General features: G+C 36.1%; 1 long non-coding RNA gene across 1 annotated transcript; it reads left to right on the forward strand.

Moving 5' to 3' along the window:
* Nucleotides 1–1,203: 1,203 nt before the first annotated feature.
* Nucleotides 1,204–23,452, forward strand: LOC117098064. Its single transcript, XR_004443159.1, has 3 exons — nt 1,204–1,307; nt 14,056–14,139; nt 23,326–23,452. It is a non-coding gene; the product is annotated as an uncharacterized LOC117098064 (long non-coding RNA).
* Nucleotides 23,453–23,943: the final 491 nt, after the last annotated feature.

Below are 23,943 nucleotides of genomic sequence, written 5' to 3' on the forward strand. Positions count from 1 at the left end.
ACTAATCTGTTACTTTTAATTAATAAGTATATACAATTTACATTTAATGCAATTCGCATGTACGTGTATAGTATGTTTTAATTTAGGCCTACTATTTTATTATCTGCTCCCTGTTTGTTTCCTTCATTTTGTTTGTCGTTTTCTGTGTTTCACATTTATTGCCTTCTTATGAGCTGTTTGAACATTTATTTTTGTTGACATGGAGTCTTCCTCTGTCACACAGGCTGGAGTGCAGTGGTGCGATCTCAGCTCACTGCAACCTCCATTTCCCTGGTTCAAGCAATTCTCTGCCTCACCCTTGAGTAACTGGGATTACATGGTGCCTGCGACCATGCCCGGCTAATTTTCTCTTTTTTTTATTTTTAGTGAGACAGGGTTTCACCATCAAGGTTGGTCTTGAACTCCTGACCTCGTGATCCACCCACCTCGGCCTTCCAGTTGGACACTTTTAAATATTCCTTTTTTAACTTGTTATGGTAATTTGACTATACAATTATGCAATATTTTTTGATAATTCTTTTCCGGCTGAAGGAAGACTACGAGAATTTATCACCAATAAGCATACTCTAAAAGAATGGCTAAAGGAAGTTTTTTAAACAGGAAAGAAATAAACAGTAAAGAAGATATATTTGAACATTGACAATAAAAGAGGAACAGAAATAGTAAATACCTGAGTATGCTATTCTTTAATCCTTAGCTTATTAAAAATAGGTTGGATGGTTGAACACACACATGCAAAAATGTTACATATGATATTGTAGTTCTGTTCTTTCTTTAACTCCATAATAACAGACTTCAGTTTGATTATGATTTTATGTTGTTTGTTTTGATGTGCTTAAATATTTGCCAATTATTTTCTGAATATTTTCCTTATATTCCAGTTTTCTCATTTGGATAATTTACACTTCCACCCGAGGAATAGGTGTATTAGTCCATTCTTGCATTGCTATAAAGAACTACCTGAGACTGGGTAATTCATAAAAAGAAAAGACGTTTAATTGACTCAGAGTTCTCCAGACTGAACAGAAAGCATGACAGAGGAAGCCTCAGTAAACTTACAATTATGGCAGAAGGTGAAGGGAAAGCAGACACCTCTTAACATGCTGGAGAAGAAGGAAGAGAGAGAGAAGGGGGAAGTGCTACACTCTTGTATAAACAACCAGTGAGAATTCACTCACTATTACAAGAACACAAAGGGGGAAATACATCCCCATAGTTCAACCACCTCCTACCAGACTCCTCTTCCAATGCTGGGGATTACAATTCAACATGAAATTTCAGCAGAGACACTGACCCAACTCATATCAGTAAGTTTTTGGTGTTTTTTCATGGAATATATGTTCTCAATAAAGTCTATTTGTGTTTATCTTCAAATGTTTCTATTTTGCTTTTGTTACTGAAGGATTATTTTCTTGTTACTAAGTAAATAATTCTAGATTGACTATTACTTTGTCTCAAAATTTTGAAGAACTTATGATGATATCTCATGGCTTCTGTTGTTGATGTTGTAAAAACTGTAATCAGTATGTCATTCTTTCAAAGTTGTCTTTTTTTCTCTCATTGTTTTAAATATCTTTTTGTCTTTGGTGTACTTCCTTTTCATTAAAGTGTGATTAAGTAAGAATGTTTTTCTTTTAGGTATACATTTAGTTTTTTGTGTCTATAAATGCGTCTGGAAAGTGCTCAGCAATTAACTCTTCAAATATTGCCTCTTTTCACTATTGCTTCTTTTGAGGATCCTTATTAAACCAACTGTGGCCTCAGGATATTTGTACCTTTTGTTCTTTCTCTTTGCAATGACACTCTACTTGAACATTCTCCTCCTCCTGCAGACATACATATACACACATACACCCACCCTCCCTGGACTTTGAATAGTCCATACACATATTGTCAACTATCTCTCACTACCTATACCAGATTAGCTCTCATTATTCTATGTTCTTTTTGTATCTTTTCCTTCATAGCATGAACAATTACTATAATTAGATGAATGATATATAATAGAAATAAGATCTTTTTTGTCTCGTTGACACCATCCTATCCTCAGTACACAGCACAGCTCCTAGCTCCATAAATATTATTAACAGAATAATTTAAAATAAGTGGACAAGGAAATGCAATTTATCACAGCAAGTAGGGTTAGGGTACCAAAATTGACCTCATCAAAATTAGAAGAATTAGATGAATAAATTAAATTTGAAAATCCTTCTAACTACTCAGTTTATACAGCACATAACTTCCAAAATGCTTTATAATCCAATATTATTTAAAACTTAATTTTGAGTAGCTTAACAGCAATTGAAACTAGGAATTCAGATGTAAAAGGCCATATCCGGGCCATTGTGTAAAATATTCAAAAAGCCTATATCTTATCATAAATATTCTTTGAATATATCTCTTGAAGAAATAGATACCTGATTTGTAGAGATTTAATAAATAGCAGATATAAATAGTTACTATAAATAATAACACTGATTATCCTGTGTAATCAAACCCTTCACCTGCTGTGATATGCACTGCATTTATGCAGATCAGCTGTAGGCCTTTCATCCATGAAATTATAGAATGTATAATGTGATGGCCCATGATATATTCAGTGTAATTGCTTATTTATAAAAAGAGCTATCGACAGCCCACTTTAAATAAATTCAGAAATCACCATAGGGCATTTAGAAATGAATATTTTATATGACATTTTAAAAAGATTATGAGAATTTCTTTGAACAGTAAAATTAATGGCTGTTTGGCGGTTTAAACTCATCCAGTGTAGATTCAGGATAATAGCATATAAACTGTAATTACTATATTTGTATCTTAATTAGGAATAACCCCATATACCTTACTAGCAATGTATTTTTAGCTTAAAATATGAATAAAGGGAAAACAAAGTAGTAAGTTAAATCCCCTCATGGGTCATTTGAATGTAAAGCATAATTTAATCATAACTCTGTATGCTTTTCTATCTATCTATCTATCCATCTATCCACAAATTTATATTTTACTACAATAGCCTTTAAGTATATATTTCCCACCGAAAATATAAAACTTTCGAACTTTGAATGTAATACTTAAACCTTTAAAGCTTTTAACACACTCAGAAACAATGAATCTTTTGTATCTTTGATCTTTAGTATAAATAGATTTTACAGTAGTTTAAGATGTATTATAAAGTTAGAATTACTTATCAGAACCCCAAATTTCCCAAATTTCCCAAATTCCCAATAATAATAATCTTAGTTCAAAATTAGCTAAAGAATATTAAAGTAGTGAATCATTCGCAGTAGTGTTTATCACAGTAGAAACGAAAGGACACAATTAGAATTTGTTAACTACAGGATAATAGAAGTAGATGTTTGTATAATAATAATTCATTAGATACTCACTGATCACTTCAGAGGGCCACAGAATTTCCTGCATATTCTCCTATATTCTAAGAGTAAAGAACGTTTTCCATATATTATTTTGTACTTTTTTTCCATGTTAATTTTGAAATCATAAAATAGTACTGGATTGTCTTTTTATATATTTTTAAGTTTTCTTCTGATTGTAGCACATACCTTCATGCAAAAAATTTTATCACTCTTAGCAGTAAACCAAATGCTGTGAAGGATATAAAATACACAGAAAACAGTGTCTGGGGATCACTTTTAGTCAATAGAACAAATTCTATGTTTAGAGAAACTTGGAAGCTCTCTATAAATGTAGTGGAAATCATTTCACTAAAAGTAAGGATAAGGGCCGGGCGCGGTGGCTCAAGCCTGTAATCCCAGCACTTTGGGAGGCCGAGACGGGCGGATCACGAGGTCAGGAGATCGAGACCATCCTGGCTAATACGGTGAAACCCCGTCTCTACTTAAAAATACAAAAAAAAAACTAGCCGGGCGACGAGGCGGGCGCCTGTAGTCCCAGCTACTCGGGAGGCTGAGGCAGGAGAATGGAGTAAACCCGGGAGGCGGAGCTTGCAGTAAGCTGGGATCCGGCCACTGCACTCCAGCCTGGGTGGCAGAGCAACACTCCGACTCAAAAAAAAAAAAAATAAAAATAAAATAAAAAATAATAATAAAAGTAAGGATAACTATGGCAATATATCAAGTTCATATCATCTGCGTAGGCTAGGAAGGCAAAATGGAAACAACAAATTCATACTTTTAACTTTGTCATTGTAACACTGATACTGGGTATGAAGGATGAAAATAAAGTGAATACAAACTACAAAGAACATGCAGCTAAAACATTAATTTTGTGAGAATCAAGGCAGAACATTAGCCATGAGATCTACTTACATGAGACATGGGATCTATTCACATAAGAAATGTGACTTGTTTTATATGTGTGTGTGTGTGTGTGTGTGTGTGTGTGTGTGTGTGGTGTGTGTGTGTGTGTGTGTATGTGTGTGTATTTTTCCTATGAAGTAAAACAGTAGATAGAATTTCAGGCAGTAGTAGTAAAGCTGTAATGTTTAAGCTGATTTATCTAAGAATTCCACAAAAATATAGTGAAGATAAAACCAACTTAAAGTTAAAACATATATAGAGATGATACATTTTTAAAAATGGACTTAGGTTTTTAGAGCATTTTTAGGCTTACAGCAAAATTGAGCAGAAGATAAAAGAGATTCCCATATGCCTTCTCCCACACAAGCATAGCCTCCCCCATGTCAACATTCCCCACCAGAGTAGTACATTTTTCCCCCAGTGGAGGAACCTAATTAACACATTATTATCACCCAGAGTCCATAATTTACATTGCATTCACTTTCAGTGTTGTAAATTCTATCGCTTTGGGCAAATGTAAAATGACATATGTCTATTAGATTGGTGCAAAAGTAATTGTGGTTTTTGTCATAAAAGTAAAGGCAAAAACCACAACTACTTCTGCACCAACCTAATACCATTATAGTGTCATACAGACAAGGTTCACTGCTCTAAAACTCATGTGTGTCCTGCCTATTCATCCCTCCCTCCCCTACAAACTCCTGGCAACCACTGATCATTTTAACGCCTCCATGGTTTTGCCTTTTCCAGAATGTCATAATGTTGAAATCATAAAATACATAGCTTTTACAGATTGGCTTCAGATTGAGACAAGGACTTTTGAAACATGTGTAGGCATTAGTTTTTAGACAACAGTCTAAACCAAGCTTATCCTGATGTCAGTTAATAATAAGACCTCCAGTCCTTTGATTGAATGAAGGCTTAAAGAACATGCAGAACTCTGAAGAAACTGGTAAGTGAGTGCTTAGGCACCCCTGTTCTTTAAGCCCCTCTGTCCCTATTCACATGCCTTACAGGGGCACTTCATTAATTTATGCCTGAGAATGTATATACATGGGGAAAAGGAAAGGAAAAGAAATATCTTCTCCCCCCAGTTGAATCCCCAGTTTTTACTTAAACTTGACATCTCTTTCCTCTACTTATTTTCATGAGTGCAGGAGCAAAGGGATTAATTTTCCTTTACTACACTCAAGTAGTAAAAAATGTGGAAAGGGAGAATTAATTTCAAATCTTTAAAAATGAATTTAAATCACAGAGATTCCATTAATTTTATTTTCTCTATATATATTTGTAATAAAAGTAAATGCTTTCTCATTTTAATCTATTAATTCGTATAAATGTTGTAGAGTTAATTTGACGATGCTACATTTTTATAATCTGTTCCCAAATATTACAAGACTCTTGGAGTTGGGCAAAAAGTAAAAAGATATATTGTTATATGAAAATCAGGTGGAGATGCATTTACATTGTAAATATCTAGAACATGTTCCTTAGTGTATTTGTATATTTATAAACTATATTTTAACTCACTTTCTAGAAAAGTACTGATGAAAATAATGATATTAGATGTTTGCTTGAGTAATGACACATAGGATTTTAAATTTTTTGCTTCTTATTTTCTAGGTTTTTTTTTTTTTTTTTTTGGCGGAGTCTCACTCTGTTGCCCAGGCTGGAGTGCAATGGAATGATCTCAGCTCACTGCCACCTCCGACTCCCGGGTTCAAGCAATTCTCCTGCCTCGGCCTCCTGAGTAGCTGGGATTACAGACGCCCCCCACCACGCCCAGCTAATTTTTGTATTTTTAGTAGAGACGGGGTTTCACAATGTTGGTCAGGCTGATCTTGAACCCCTGACCTCAGGATCCACTCGCCTCGGCCTCCCAAAGTGCTGGGATTACAGGCGTGAGTCACTGCAACTGACCTTTCTAGGGTATCTTAATGATAAAAATCAGATTGGAGATGAATGATGAAGTTTATGTGTTTAAGGCTATTACACTACTTGAAAAAACTGTATAGTACACATTACATTTTTAAAACTTATTATTTATCTTTCCTGTCAATTAAAGGGAAGTTTTTTTGTGACAGATGAGAGGACAATACATATGAACTTCAAAAAGAAAGTTGAAATATACTATATGACCAACGAATATGTGAAAGGATTTTTCAGGTTGCAATTGTATCTTCATATGGTCACATGGTTTGTTTCCTATTTTAATATGCACTTTATCATGCTGTTTCAATGTGCTAAAGGGAAGAAAACAAATGGCTTGTGAAATAGGTATAAAATAAACTTAACTCCATTTTCAAACACACATACACAAAGGGAACTATATTTGATATCCACTACATGTTTTTCATGTAGGAAAAGTATTGCTGTTTACACCAATTTCTTTTGCTGTATAAAAACTATAATCTGTAGAGAATTAAAAAGTGGCTTTTTTAAAAAGCACAATACTTTCCCCCGAGGCAAATGTGAGAGTATTCTAAATGAATTACTAACCCAGAAGAATTTAAGAAAATTTCATTGCACCCAGGAGAGGGAAAAAAAGAATCCGTCTTCCTCCTTGGTGAAGGTGAATGACGGCCAGCATCCCAGCGTCCAATATGTGGTCAGAAAATGTCTCTTCTGAATTGGACATTAAATGTGTGGTCTTGCAGTCAACTATGATGAATAGCCCTTAAAAAAGCTTTTTCAAGCTTAGCATTCCATAAATTAATGAATACCTACCAGAAATTTGCAGGTGCACAATATTAGTAGAAACAGAGAAAACTAACATAATAAAAGAAGAAATATAAGCCCAACAGAGAGAAGTATTAAAAAATAAAACTTGTATTATGGAGTGAAAGGAAACAGAAATAACTTAGTAATGGTTTGTATTTGTATAAAAGCTAATTATATGAGTGAAGTACATTATATGAAGTACAATTCCATGGATCAGAAGTTTTTTTTTTTTTTTTTTTTTTTTTTTTTTTTTAAGTAACGAATACGTTATGGAGTTTAGATGAAAAGAAAAATTTTGAGTGTAGTCAAACACTGGAATAAACCTTTCCAAATATTGGCAGAATGTCCATCACTAGAGGTATTATTAAAAAGTTTATGTCAGACTAGAATATGACTTCAGTAGGTTTCTACGTTCAAACAAAAATTCAACAAAATAATTATTAATAAGCCAATGATTCCATGGCTATTGAAAATGGTTAAAAATAAAATTATTTTAAAAATAATATTGGAATAGTAAAATGTATTCACAAGAGAAAGAAAGCAAAGAAAATCCTATATGTTTTATTGTGTAAAAAGATATATTTGAAATTATTCATAATATATGAAGCCAATCAATACTTATGCAGTTACCAAATGCAACTTAACGCTTCTAATGAAATTCTATATCTGTCTTTGGTTTAAGAAATCTTTAGCTGTACAAACTTGAATGTTGGAATTCATGAAGACTATTTTTTTCTGCCTTTAATGACAAGATGTGAGCTAAAAAATGAACTTACTAGTTTCATAGAAGGACACCAGCAAGAAGATGAATAAAAGCATCAGTGTAATAATGAATTTTCCAAAAATGTATGTGTGTATAATAACGGATTCAGAAACGTTGTCATTGAAAATTTTGAAAATTGTGAGTTAAAGATAAGGAATTAGGCAAAAGAGGGAAGTAAATTTAAATTTGCTTTTTCATTATAAAAACACAAAATATAAAAATATATTTTTCAAATCAGTCATTAGGTCATCTAATTATAATCAATGCTTTCTATTCTCTGCTCTTTGATATATTATTATTTTTAAAACTGTGATTTTAATAGATTTGTCTCAATTGAATGATTATGCCATGACTAATACACTACTTCCAAGACATTTGATTTTTTCCAAAGTTTTGTTATTAAAAATGTATTTGTTCTTTTAGAGTTCCTGTATGTGAGAATAATTCTTCAGTAAGAATTCCCAGAAGTTAAACATGTCAAAGGCGAAAACATTTTTCTCCTGATGTATAAGCTAAAAATGTTTTCAAAAGGTTTATGCCAATGTAAAATGCCATGAACAACATCTGAGAGTTTAGCTGCACCCTATCCTAGGCAACATAAAATATCATGTTTCTCATTAAGTGCTAATTTAATAGATAAAAATTAGAAATTCATTCTGATTTTCAAAGTGTTTTTAAATTATAAAACCTAATGTGATTAAAATATAGTATCAATTGATGGTTACAGGGGAAATACTATCTCTTTTTACTGAAAACTTTTATTATTCTTGGACTAAGTATCTACTGGTAAGGTGGTAAAATTTGCATTTCTACAATTCAGTTCAATGGAGTAGTAGGAGAACCAAGTTGCACACATTTATTTCTATTCTTTTGTGTATATAAAGTTTTGAGCTATTGGTATTGTTTTTCACCAGTTTTAATAGGCTGAATACTGGCCACTCAAACAATGTATAAGGTAATACTTACCAACACCTGGAATTTGTAAGTATTACCTTACAAAGAAAATGGTTTTTTTGTAGGTATGATTAAATTAAGAATCTTGCCATGGAAGATAATTCTGTATTATCAGCTCTAAATCCAACCCCACCATTTTTATAATATAGAAACAGAAGCAAATTTAGACACACACAGAGGAAGGGAAGGCAATATAACCAAAGTGATGGGAGGCAAAAACCAGAGTGATGTAGCCACAAGTCAAACAATGCCCATAGCCTGAAGAGACCAGGAAAGGATTTTCCCCTAATGCTCCAGAGGGGGCACAGACCAGGCAACAGCTTGATTTTGGCTCAGCGAGAATGATTTTGAATTTGTGGCTTCCATAACTGTAAGAGTTTGATTCTGTGTCCTTGCTATTGTGAATAATGCTGTAATGATCATATGAGTGCCTGTGTCTTTTTGGTAGAAATTTATTTTCCTTTGGGTAGCTACACAGTAATGAGATTATTGGTTCAAATGATAGTTTTGTTTTCAGTTCTTTGAGAAATCTCCAAACTGCTTTCCACAGTGGCTGAATTAATTTACATTTCCACCAAAAGTGTATAAATATTCTCTTTTCTACACAACCTTGCCTGAACCTAAAATAAAAGCTGAAATTAAAACTAAAGTTTGAGAGAATAAATTTTTGTTGTTTTAAACTACCAAGTTTGTGTATCTATTATAGAAGCCAAAGGGAACTAAGACACTGTGTATTTTCACTCGTAAACCTTTGGAAAAATTTAGGTTGGTTTATCAATTATTGTACTATAATTTGAATCCACTAGATGTTACATTTATTCTTTTGTATTAGTCATGTTTCTCTAGACAGACAGGACTAATAGGATAGACATTTATATGACAGGGAGTTTATTAAGGAGTACTGACTCACAGGATCACAAGGTGAAGTCCCACAATCGGCCGTCTGCAAGTTAAGGCGCAAAGAAGCCCATCTGAGCTTCAAAACCTCAAAAGTAGGGAAGCCGACGGTGCAGCCTTCAGTCCGTGGCCAAACGCCCAAGATCCCCTGGCAAACCACTGGTATAGGTCCGAAAGTTCAAAAGCTGAAGAACTTGGAGTTTGATGTTCAAGGGCAGGAAGCAGCCAACACAGGAGAAAGATGGAGTCCGGAAGACTTGTCCAGTCCAGTCTTTCCACCTTCTTCCACCTGCTTTTATCCTAGCTGCACTGGCAGCTGATTAGATTGTACCCACTAGGATTGAGTGTGAGTCTGCTTCCCCCAGTCCACTGACTCAAATGTTAATCTCCTTTGGCAACACCCTAACGGCCACATCCAGGAACAATACCTTGCATCCTTCAATCCAGTCAAGTTGATACTCAATATTAACCATCACATTCTCTAATACAGTTTCCCCCATTCACCTTTGGATGAAGTATCAAAGTTAGTAGGTTGTTAAAGTTTGAATGTCCACTTCAAAACTTATGCTGAAATTTAATTCCCACTGTCGCAGTATTAAGTGAGCACCCTAAGAAGTGATTAAGCTGTGAGGGCTGTATCCTCATGGGTGAGACTGGTGCCACTGTAAAATAGCAAGTTCAGCCTTTTCTTGTCTTTCTGTTTCTGCCATGGGTTGACACTGCAAGAAGATCCTCACCAGATGCTGACCCTCAAGCTTGAACTTCCTATCCTCCAGAATTCTGAAATAATAAATTTCTGTTCATTACAAATTACTCAGTCTCAGGTAAACTCTTATGGAAACAAAAATTAACTTAGATACATGTCTTGTCCTAACTCTCTGGGAAAATCACTAAAGGCTTAAGATCTGAAAGTATACATCAAAGAGGCAAGATGAACACAAAATTGCTTACCTTTCATTAATGGGAAAAAAAAACCCCACAAATATTCAATTTCCCAAAGCAACTTCAAAATTAAAAAATGTAACACTTAAATGTAGATGTGTGAATGCCTTCCTTTTGCATTTAAACCTGATGGGGTTTAACAAGTTCTATATCATGCATCTAAAAATGTTTGTCTTATAAAACTCTAAATTTAAGTAGTAAATATTCTAACAGCTTGTGCACATTTTTATGTCACATTTTTTCACATTTTATGTAATCTATTAAATCATCCCATTTGTCATAAAAAGAAAAATGTATATTTTGTTTCTATTTTTAGTAACTAGAATAACTTCTGAGGACAGAAATTAAAAACCTTATAATCTTCACAAATAAAAAGAATGCATTTTTTCATATTCAGATATGTCATATTTGAGAAATTTCTTTTAAAATATGTACGTAACAAGGACTATTGGGAAGAACACTACATATAATGTGTGAGAGCCTGAGTAGCTCTGATTTGATACTTTCTCTTTACATGCAAACTTGGCAATCTAAATCTTTTGAAATTTCCACTGGAGATCTATTAAAAACAGATGCCATTTTACTTGCAGGACTATTGTAAAACTCAAATATGTAAAATCATTTGGAAATTATAATGACTTCTGCAAAAATAACTATTATGTTGGAATACCAATATACTTATATACATGGATGTTAATTTATCAATTAATTACCAGATGATGACCATATGGCATTAGTGTGAAGTAGCAGATTACAGCATATTTTAAAAATTGATTTTTTTATTTGTGTAGCAGTAGTGACACTGTTGTGAGGAAATGTAACCTGCCATTTTCACACAACTTCCTCAGAATTATGCTGACTGGAATAGTATTCCAAAAGTTTCCTTTTACTATATTAGCACAATATCACTGATAAAATAGAACACAAATATAAGTTTAAATCTAATAACAGAATGTTACTCAAATGCATTTAAAATCATGCTACATAATGAAATCATGGTATGTCAAATGTTTAACTTAATTCAATGGATGAGTCATTTCTAGTTTTCTGGGATCTGATGTGATAATAGACTCTTACACAGCAAACATCACTGGGTAAAAACACATTTTCCTCTTTCAGGAACAATCTTTCTTTAGATAATATCATGGTGCACTCTCTCACCTTCTTCAGATCTTGACATATTTGTCTAATGTCCACTGAAGACTTGCCTTCTCCCTTATCTAAATTACTCTATCCCTGACACTGACGCCTGTCTTCATTGCTTTATTTTTTTCTTGTCACCAGCTAACACACTCTATACTTTATTTGTTCATCTGCAATGCATTTTGTCTGAGTTTCTTAATAGAATGCAACAGCCACAAAGTCAGACTTTTAAATTTCTTGTTTTATTTTTAGCGTATCTTAACACCTAATACCTACAATGGTGTTGGCACTTAAATGGCTTTAGATAAATGAATTAATTAGCAAATGGATAAATGCCTGACCAAATAATTAAATTAAAGAAGACAGCAGAGACTTTCTAACTTAACATTAACTTCTTTAGCTAATAAATATCTAATTGGTAACTCAACTATGCTTAACTCCATGTAGGGTGACATAAGAATAAGAGTAATAGAAAGATAGGAGTGATAAAAAGAAATACTAAATTATTCTTTTGGAGAGGGTACTTTAACCTCTTCCTTTCCTTACATATGCAAGGTGATACAGATATTAGTTTGAAAATAAAATAAAAAATAACTAGAGATGTAAATTGCAATGAAAGTACAATCAAATATAATAAAATATAGTAAATGTAAAAATCTTTTTCATTGTTTTAAATAAAATGCATTGACTTTCTTTAAAAAGTAAAAGTATATATTGAAATACTCATTGGAGGTCTAATAATAGAAATATAAATAACTAAATAAATGGAAAAGGATCAATTGGAAGGAACTTTCCAACTGTGTGTGTGTGTGGTGTGTGTGTGTGTGTGTGTGTGTGTGCTTTATTGTCCCAATTTTAACTTGTATTTGTTTGGATGGTATACACTCCGTTTCTATCCCTTTAGGAGTTGTCCTAGAAATTGCAGCAAACATCATTAGCTTATAAAAATATGATGTCAACCTGTATTTTAGCCTCATCTTCAATAGTCCAAGGAACTTACATAAAAGTGAATAAAACTTATTTTACTGCCCTTCCAACTTATATCATGTTGGTGCCATATACTTTAATTTCAGCTATTTTAAGACTTTAGACGATATTATTTATTAATATTGTTGCATACACTCTAAGTTGATTTGTATTTACTCTCATTTTGAGTACCCATTTTTGTTTTTGTTTAAAATGTTAGTAAAATAAGTAGTAAGCCTAAAAAATGAATAAACATGGTATTTTTCCTTCTGCATAACAATGTTTTTAGGTTTGGTTGTTTTTTTTTTTTTTTTTTTTCTCTTTTAACTAAAAAAAATCTTCATTTAGGCATTTTCCTTAGTATGTCTTGACGAGTATAGAATTCTACATGAAAGATAATTTTTTTCATCATATTGATACTATGCTTTGGCTTCTAGTTTCCATTGTTTATATAGAAAAGTCAACCAACCTTTGTAAAACAAATAAAGTTTTTTTGTTTTTCTCAAGATGCTTTCAAGATATTTCTACTATTTTTTTTCTTTGTAGTTTGACAATGATACTTCTAGTTGTATTTTTTCTAATACTACTTCAAGTTGTACTCCTTCTTAGAAATCTTAGGCATTTTTAGTGTATCAAATTGATATCTTTTAAAAATCTGTAACATCCACAGACTTAATTCTTGAAATGGTGTTAATATTTTACTGCTCCATTTTCTCTCTTTCTTCATTTAAATCAACTATATATGTTTAATTGATTTGATTGACTTATTTAATTTAGACGATTTGGTTAATTTAACTTACATGGCAGGTTGATTGTATACGACTCTTCCTTCCATCAAGCAGAGGTCAGCAACTTGTCGTCATTGAAATTAGAATTTCTCACTGAGTATTCTGTTTCTCTTAACTGTACTTCTGTACTTTTCATCCTCTGCTAGCTTCAGGCTACATTCTGGATAATCTCACTGACCTATTATTCAGCTCCTTATTTCTCTCCTTAGCTATTTCTAATCTTGGATGACATTAATCCATTGAGTTTATAACTGTTGCTATTTTTCTTTTCAATGCTAAAATTTCTGTTTGGTTCCTTTTGAAATCTGCTCTCTGTGTTTCTTAAAACATTTTTTTTTCACGATTTTCTTTTATTTTGTCAACTATGGGAATGAGAATTGTTTTGTATTCCCTGATACATTCAAGATGCAATTTTTTGAAATAATTTGTTTATGTTGTTGTATTTTCCATGTCTTACTCATGATTTCTTGTTTCAATAAAAGCCTGGTTACTTTTGCTTGTTAGATGCTCATTTATTTTGTTTTAAAATATGTAGTGGAAGTAAAATAAGGTTAAGAAAATTCACTCCTCCTTCAAGTAAGATGATTTTTTTTGTTTCTTTCAGGGGATAGGAAATGCTACCTGTCTCATTTTAATCCACATTGAAGGCTTCAGATTTCCTTCATTCTCCAAGTGATACAAAATTAAGGTGAGCATTAAATTCATAGGTGATTTAATTAAGGCTGTTTTTTTTTACTTTAAAGGTTTATCCCTTTGGGGCTGCATTTTAATGCCTCAGCTTAATTTCTTGTATAATTAAAATTATTATATTTCATAAGTTTATGTTGTAAATGTTATAAACTTATTTCCTTTATAAATAAATTTCATAACCTTCATAAAGCTTGAGCTTTCTACTCACTAAGGCCAATAAAATTGTATTTCAACTTCACAGTTTTTTCTTACTGATTGCAAATGTCTTTAAAGTACAAAAAATTTTGGGTAATCTTCTCTTTCCTAAGATTTTGACCTGGAGATTCTTCAGTTTCTTCAAGGCTCTTAAGCTGATTTTTTAAATAATTTCACCCAGCTCTTTGAGTTGTCCTCAGCAGGAAGGTTGGCCTCAATCGCCTGGCCCATCACTACCAGAAACAGAATCTGTTTTTCAGAAAGACCACTTGATCTCAGTATATTCACATCAATGCACTCTGAAATATATTATAGATAAATTAATTGGCAGATAGATGTGAATGCACATATACATGTGCACACAGACTGAAGGTATACATAAACAGAATATTCATATAAATAAAACCTTGTATATCTACTCATATACATAATATTTACATGATTTAAGAAATGTAGACGTGATTCAGCTCTAACCATACCCAATAAGCAAGAAACCAAATGTATCATCTAGGAGGTAATTGTATTGATTTATAGCTGCCAAGTATAATAGTCTTCATTTGATTTCTTTTACATTTTATCTAAAATGAGTGGTAGATTTCTCTGCAAACTAAATAAGTTAAATATTTTGAAAAATTTCATGTACTTACTGTAAATATTTATTGAGTATCTTTGTAATACCTTCCTTGGCCTCAGGCTACTTAAGTGCTTTCTGTTTGTGTTCCACAGACCTTTATTTATACTTTTATTTTGACATCTTTCATATTATTTTAATTAATTATTTGGATATATGTCTCCTCTTAAAAGAAACATTTTAGACAAATTAAATTTGACAGAGTTTATTTGAACAAAGAATAATTTGTGAATGATGCAGTACCCTGAACCAGGAGAGGTTCAAGGAGCACAACCAGCAAGCATGGGTATTCAGCAGTGACCACACAAGGTCAGCCTTTGTGAGTGGAAGTCCGTGTTGCTGAGCCCATGCATAACCTCCATCCCCACCACCATGGCCACTTTGTTCATGGCCCCATTGGGTGATTGGCTGGGGAAAGAGGCTGAGTGGTGCCCACAGAATAGGTCATCCTATACACTTAATTAGTAAAATTTTCCTCTGCTGAGGTCCCCATTGGTGAGAAATCACATGGAATACAAATATCTGAGTGGTTTTGGACCACTCAGAGAGGTGCATTTATATACTTATTCCCCAAATTTCTTTGTCACCAATTTTCTAATCATGCTTCTTCGAAGTGTCTGGTCATCCAGCCAAACCATTGACTACCGTCCGTGAAACAGTATATAATCACACATCTGGCCATTTCTCCTTACATGCAAAGTGCACAACCAGGTGCACTGCTCAAAGTTCTGCCCACTGGGAAACTTTCCCTTCACCGCTGTCCTTCAGGGATGTCCTAGAAAGGCGCTGTAGTGCCGTAGCTCTCCACTTTCGGATGGTACCTGCATATCTTGCAGAACCATCTGTGAATCAGGCCGTATTTTTCTCTCCCTCTGTCAACTAATCGGAGCAGGCTGAGAGAGAGAAGGCAGAGTGGCAAATGAGCCACTTCCTCATGTAACTTATTTGTGCCTTCAGGACCTGCTCAAGCCTGGTCACATATATACCACTTCCACTCGATGATGGAATGCTCCTGTGCATGACCCACTTTATAGCTAGATGGGTCAGAAAGCACCCAGTTCATAATATGCAGTTCATGTCACAGGGTTACTTGATGACCCATAGTCAAATTTTCAGTTTTCACCAAAGTCCAACAGGTCAAGAGCTGTCTCTCAAAAGGAGAGTAATTATCTGCAGAAGATGGCAGGTCCTTGCTCCAAAATCCTAAAGCCCTCCGCTGTGATTCACCTATGGGGTCCTGCCAAAGGCACTAAACAGCAACCCTATCTGCCACTGACACCTCAAGCACCATTGGATCTGCTGGATCTTATGGCCCAAGTGACAGAGAAGCTTGTATGGCAGCCTGAACCTGTTGAAGAGTCTTCTCCTGTTCTGGATCCCACTGAAAACTGGCAGCTTTTCAGGTCACTTGATAAGTGGGCTGGGTTAACACACCCAAGTGAGGAATGTGTTGTCTCCAAAATCCAAATAGGCCCACTAGACATTGTGCCTCTTTCTTGGTTGTAGGACGTCCAGATGCAGCAACTTATACTTCATCTTAGAAGGAATATCTCAACAGGTCCTATACCACAGGACCCCTAGAGATTTTACTGAGGTAGAAGGTCCCTGAATTTGAGGCAGATTTATTTCCCATCCTCTGGCACGCAAATGTCTCATCAAGAATTTCAGTGTGTTTGCTACTTCTTGCTCACTGGATCCAATCAGCATAATGTCATCAATGTAATCTACCGGTGTGATATCTTGTGGAAGCAAAAAGCAATCAAGGTGTCTCGGAATAATATGATGACACAAAGTTGGAGAGTTGATATACTCCTGAGGTAGGACAGTAAAGGTATATTGCTGGTCTTAGGAGCAGAAGGTAAATTGCTTCTGGTGGGTCTTATGGAAAGGAATGGAGAAAAAGGCATTTGCCAAGTCAATGCCTGCATACCAGGTACCAGGAAATGTGTTAATTTGCTCAAGCGATAAAACCACATCTGGTACATCAGCTGCAATTGGAATCACCACTTGATTGAGCCTACAATAATCCACCGTCTTTCTCCAAGATTCGTTTGTCTTCTGCACAGGTCAAATAGGAGACTTGAATGGGGTTGTGGTGGGAAGACCACCCCTGCATCTTTCAAGTCCTTGATGGTGACATTAATCTCTGCATCTCCCCAAGGATTCAATATTGTTTATGATTTACTATTTTTCTAGGTAGAGGCAGCTCTTATGGCTTCCATTTGGCCTTTCCTACCCTAATAGCCTCACCCTACCCGTCAGGGTGCTAATATGGGTTTTCTGCCAGCTGCTAAGTATGTCTATGCCAATTATGCATTCTGGCACTGGGGAAATGACCACAGGATGAGTTCAAGTACCCACTGGACCCACTGTAACTTGGACCTGAGCTAAAATTCCATTCATTACTTGACTTCCATAAGCCCTTACTTTAACTGTAGGACCACAATAACGTTTTGGGTACCCTGGAATCAACATCAGCTCAGAGCCAGTGTCCAGTGGTCCCCAAAATGTCTGATCTTTTTCCTTTTTCCAATGCACAGATTCCCTGGTAAAAGGCCAGAGGTCTCATTGGCAAAGGATGGGAGAAAGTTTTATTGCATAAATTATTGGTTATGTAGTGGGATCCTTCCCCAAGAGGGCCCAGCATCCCTTCATTTAAGAGGTTCTGGGTCTGTAAATTGGCTCAAATATAGAAGTTGATGGAGGGGCTGTGATTCTCTGTTTTCATAGTACAAATTAGTCTTTTTTCCATTTGACCTAGAAGTTGTCTTCTTATATAAATAAAGTAGGAATGCAGTAGGAATGCAGTAGGTTTCCTATCAATTTTACTTCTAGGATCACCGTGATTAATTAGCTGATGCTAGAACTCTACATGAGTCAGACTATTCTGATTGCTGCTTTGTCTCTGCTGTCCATTGCAATAGCTATGCCCACCTTGCCTTTGATGGTTGAGTTCCACCACTTGGCCCCTGCTGCCTCAGGATCCAATTATTCCCATCATATTTAAATTTTGTAGTTGAGTAACTGTGATTCCCACTGTTAATCTGACGTACAGAATAGAGCAATTACAGGGCTCTTCAAATATGCCATAACAAATCTATTTTACAAGGCATTGGTCAAAGGTATATCTTCTGGACCCTCCTACCTGGGATGAGTAGTTCTAAAGTGACTAATCCACTTCACCGTCCCAATCTCCCTAAGCCTTCTCATCCCTTCCTCTACATTAAACCAAGGGAGATCAGGCATTTCCAGCTCACTCACAGTGGGGCCATCTTTTAATCCATATTTTAGCTATCCAAGCAAATGAACTATTAGAACCTTTTCTTAACTCCCAAGCTGCAACATTAAATGCAGAGTCCCTACTTAGTGGGCCCAAATCAATAAATTCAACCTAATCCAACTCTGTGTTCCTTCCACCATTATCCTAACCTTTAATATCCATTCCCATGCCTCTACTCCAGATTTCTGTTTATACATGTTACAGAATTAAAGCTCTCTTTTCAAGTGTAGTGCACCTCCTCATGGGTCATCACTCTCTACCTGACCTCTAGGGGCCCGGGGAACTTTAGTCTAGTTATAGGTCTTGAAGCAAACAAGGGTGTCGGGGTGCCATTACTGGTGATGGGGAAGCTGTTCCATCTGGCAAAAAAGCTTCATCAGAGTTTACAAACTCCATGTCCCCAGATTCATCAGAGTCCTCTCACACATCCTCATTCCAAGTTGCAGGATCCCATTCTTTTCCAATCAATGCCCTCACGTTAACAGTAGATACCTGACTAGGCTGTGCATCCACTTTCATTGCAGATCAGTCACTTGCCTGATAAGAACTTGTGTCTGTTTTTCCACAATTTCAGCTCTCTCACTACAGGAGATAAGCCTCTCACTCAGGGGAATCTTCGCAGATTTGAGGCTCAGTATCTGCTTCTGAAGTCAGGAGACAAGATCCCTGAGTCGATCATTTTCTTTCATCACTTTGTCCACTGAACTTAGGAGCAACTGAGCAGCTTCATTACGTTCCTTGGTTCTCCACATATGGTCAAAGGTATTATGTATAGAGTACTATATTCCTTGCTTCTCATGAGCAGTTAATCAAGAGTGTCAATTGCATTTATTTAGCATAACTCTCTAAACAATTCAAGCCAAGGAATATCAGTGCTCTCCATACTATTAGAAGTAGAGTCCTTAGCATTTTTGGGTCTAATCATATTAAGCACTCAACTCCAGAAGCCCCAAAACCAATGAAAAAACTCCATCCTTAATATTCTATTCCTCTAGAGCCACTCCTGGTACCAAAATCTGTATTAGCCAGGGTTCCCTAGAGAGCCAGAGCTTATATGATATATAAGTGGCCACGGTAGACTGATCAACTCATATATATATGAGTTTATCAAGTATTAACTTACATGATCACAAAGTCCCACAATGGGCTGTCTGCAAGTTTGAGGAGCAAGGAGAGCTAATCCAAATCTCAAAACCGAAGGACTTGGAGTCTGATGGAGTCCGATGTTTGAGGGTAGGAAGCATCCAGTATAGGAGAAAGATGTAACCTTGCAGGCTAGGCCAGTCTTGCCTTTTCACATTTTTCTGCTTGGCAATACCCTCACAGATACACCCAGCATCAATACTTTGCATCCTTCAATCCAATCAAGTTGACACTCAGTATTAACCATCACAACATGATTGTGTTTTAAAATGTGAGGACATGAAATTTGGAGGAGCCATGGGCAAAATGAAATAGTTTGGCTTTCTGTCCCCACCCAAATCTCATCTCAAGTTGTAATCCCCATGCATCAAGGGAGGGACTAGGTGGGAGGGGATAGGATCATGGGGACTGTTTTTCCTATGCTGTTCTTGTGATAGTTAGTGCGTTCTCATGAGATCTGATGGTTTTATAAGAGGCACTTTTCTCTTCACCTCCTCTCTTTCCTGGCCCCTTGTGAAGAAGATACTTGCGTCTTGTTCACCTTACACCATGATTGTAAATTTTCCGAGGCCTCCCAGGCCATGTTAGAACTCTAAGTCAGTTAAACCTTTGTTTATAAATTACCCAGTCTCAGGTAGTATCTTTATAGCAGTATGAAAACAGATTAATACAATTTACTAAGTTCAATTGCAGTTTGCTACCTATGGAGACAGCTTTGGACCAAATTTAATATAATTTAACACTTTGCATCTAGAATATGAGACTCCATGTGTTGGAATTTCTTTTCATTCATGAGTTTCTTTTCATAGCTACCTCAGTGACTTACAGATAGGAAGTACTTAGTAAATGATTATTAAATGAAAGCTAGGTGTGATAATAAACATGGAGAAAACAGATATGAATAAAGCATAGTTTCTTGGTAAAAGGACTTCTTAATGTAGCAGAATGATATGGTTGGCTTTGTCCCCACCAAAATCTCACCTGGAATTGTAGCTCCCATAATTTCCATGTGTTGTGGGAGGGACCGAGTGGAAGATAATTGAATCATGGGGGTGGGTCTTTCTTGTGCTGTTCTCATGATAGTGAATAAGTCTCATGAGATCTGATAATTTTATGAAGAGAAGTTCCCCTGCACATGCTCTCTTGCCTGCCACATGTAAGACATGCCTTTGCTCCTCCATCACCTTCTGCCATGATTGTGAGGCCTCCCCAGCCATGCTGGACTGTGAGTCAATTAAACTTCTTTCCTTTAAAAATTGCCCAGTCTCTGGTATGTCTTTATTAGCAGCATGAGAACAGACTAATAGAGTAAATTGGTACTGGTAGAGTGGGATGCTGCTGTAAAGACACCTGAAAACATGGAAGTGACTTTGGAACTGGGTAACAGGAAGAGGTTGGAACAGTTTGGAGGGCTCAGAAGAAGACAGGAAAATGTGGGAATGTTTGAACTTCCTATAAATTTGGAGGGCTCAGAAGACAGGAAGATGTGGGAAAGTTTTGTAACTTTGTAGAGACTTGTTGGATGGTTTCAAGCATAATGCTGATGGTGATATGGATAGTAAAATCCAGTCTAAGTGTGTCTCAGATGGAGATGAAGAACTTGTTGGGTACTGGAGCAAAGGTCACTTTTGCTATACAGAGACTGGCCACATTTTGCTTCTGCTCTAGAGGTCTGTGGAACTTTGAACTTGAGAGAGATGATTTAGGGTATATGATGAAATTTTTTAGCAGCAAGGCTTTCAAGAGGAAGCATAAAAGTTGGGAAAATTTGCAGCATCATAATGCAATCGAACAGAAAAATCCATTTTCTAGGGAGAAATTCAAGCCAGCTACAGAAATTTGCATAAGTAACAAGAAGCCCATTGTTAGTTACCAAGACAATGGAGAAAATGTCTTCATGGCATGTCAGAAATTTTTGCAGCAGCCTCTCCCATCACAGGCCTGGAAGCCTAGGGTGAAAAATAATTGGTTCCTGGGCTGGGGCCAGGGCCCCCTTGTTGCATGCAGGCTAGGGACTTTGTGCCCTGCATCCCAGACACTCTAGCCATGCCCAAAAGGGGCCAAGGTACAGCTGGGGCAGTATCTTTGGAAGGTGCAAGCCCCAAGCCTTGGCAGCTTCCATGTGACATTGAGCCTGCTGGTGCACAGAAGTCAAGAATTGAGGTTTGGGAGCCTCTACCTAGATTTCAGAGTATGCATGGAAATGCCTGAATGTCCAGGCAGAAGTGTGCTGCAGGGGTGGTGCCCTCATGGAAAACCTCTGCTAGGGCAGTGTGGAAGGGAAATGTGGGGTGGGAGCCCCAATATAGAGTCCCCGCAGGGACACTGCCTAATGGAGCTGAGAAAAGAGGGCCACTGACCTCCAGACTCCAGAATGGTAGATCCACTGACAGCTTGCACCATGCATCTGGAAAAGCTATTGACAATGACAGCCGTGGAAGCATCTGGGAGGGGTCTGTATCCTGCACAGTCACAGGGATGGAGCTTCTCAAAGCCATGGGAACCCACATCTTGCATCAGTGGGACCTGGATGTGAGACATGGAGTCAAAGGAGATCATTTTGGAACTTTAAGGTTTAATGGCTGCCCTATTGGATTTTGGACTTGCATGGGGCCTGTAGCCCCTTTGTTTTGGACAATTTATTTCATTTGGATCACATGTATTAACCCAATGCCTGAAGCTCCATTGTACCTAGGAAGTACAATGTGACTTTGCTTCTCCTTCACCTTCTGCCATGATTGTGAGACTTCCCCATTATGCTGAATTGTGAGTCAATTAAACCTCTTTCCTTTATAAATTACCTTGTCTTGGGTATGTCATTATTAGCAGTGTGAGAACAGACTAATACACAGAGTAAATACACGAACAAATACACAGAGTAATACACGAACAAAACAAAAGATTGCTCAATATGCATTTCAAAGCCTCTTTTGCAGCTGAAGGCATGTGACCTAGGTTTTGCAAATCAGGTAACTCACATGTGATTGATTTTCAAGTGAAGTTCTGTGCAGGGCCCCAGTCTACTGATGGGAGGCAATAGAAGCTATGCTGGACATTTCTCCAAAAAGTTATTTTTGCAGGATGATTGTGAGATTTTCCAGGAATTGGAAAATTAGTTCCCTTTAAGCCAGCCTGTGTGAGTATCTTGAAATATTGTTGATACATGCTTGTCTTGGGGAGCACTGGGGAACTTGTTCTTTTCTAGTCCTTCCATGCGAGCTATCTAGTTTTTTAAAGCAATTTTTAAAACTCAAAATATAACATACTTAAAGGAAAGCACAAATCATAAGTAAACTACTTGATGTATTTATCAGAAAGTGAACACACCCATGTGCCAATTACACAAATAAAAAAATAGAAAATTATATTAATCTGAAAGCTCTTTTATGGACCTTCCCATTTACAAATTCTCATCCTCCTCAAAGCCAATCACATTCTAATTTCAACCACCATTTGTTTTGCCAGTTTTTGAAGTTTATACATGGAGAATGACACAGTAGGTACTATTTTGTGTCTGACCTCTCTAGAATTCCATGTCTGAGTCATTATAGGATGCTCCTCATTACAAGCACAGGACACTGCACCTAATAAATCTTACCACTAAGTAAGAGACTCAAACTAGTACATATTCTTCCAAGTTTCAGTGAAATTCAGAGAATATGATAGGTGTCCAGCTTGTTCCAGCAGTAATGTGAGTGACTCTATCACGTACCTTTTAAAACCCAGCAGATCCAATGTGGTGGAAGTGCCTGAGGTTGTGCTCAATGTTGTATGGAGCTTGTTCATGCTCCAGTAAGAAAATTGCAGCAATGTCTGTTGGGTTTTGGCAGAAAGCAGCATTATACTTATAAGTAGGCTTATATGAACAAAGTGGCCATGGTAGACTGATAAGAGGTTTTATTTAGTTTCACATTATAAACTTTTCACTTTGATAGGCCAGAATATAGTCACTGCTGGGTCAGTGCAAAACCAACTCTGACCTTCTAACATGAAACCTACTCCATGAGACACCCTCCTCCCTCACAAGATGGGTTGATTACATCGGAACCCTCTATGAGCAGCAATTTGTCTTCATTGAAGTAAGTTCTTATTCTGGATCATAATCTTTCTTCCTGTCCATGGAATTATTGACAGAAACACAAAGAGTGGTTCCCTTGAATATCTCCTTCACTATAATGATATTCTGTCATGGGATTTCTTACTAATAAACTAATTTAATCATAAAAGAAGTAGGCAATGTAGTTAGTAATGCTCATGGGATTCTCTAGTCTCACTATTTACTCCAGATCCCCAAAGTAGCCAGCCTTATAGAATGTAAAATGGATTGTTGGTCAGTCATATATATCTTCAGATATAAGAGATTATACTAGTAATTTAGTGGGGTGGTGTTGTTAATGATGTGGTATGTGCTTTGAACCAGGAACCAATGTGTGCTGCCATTTTTTTCCCACAAATTGAATATGTGGTTCTGAAAATAAAGAAGTAGAAGAGGAAGTAGCATTTCTCACTATGACACCTAAAAGATTGATGTTAAAAATCTTGAATACCATATA

Source organism: Trachypithecus francoisi, unplaced genomic scaffold, assembly GCF_009764315.1.
Source record: "Trachypithecus francoisi isolate TF-2019V2 unplaced genomic scaffold, Tfra_2.0 Lachesis_group15, whole genome shotgun sequence".
Lineage (NCBI taxonomy): Eukaryota > Metazoa > Chordata > Mammalia > Primates > Cercopithecidae > Trachypithecus > Trachypithecus francoisi.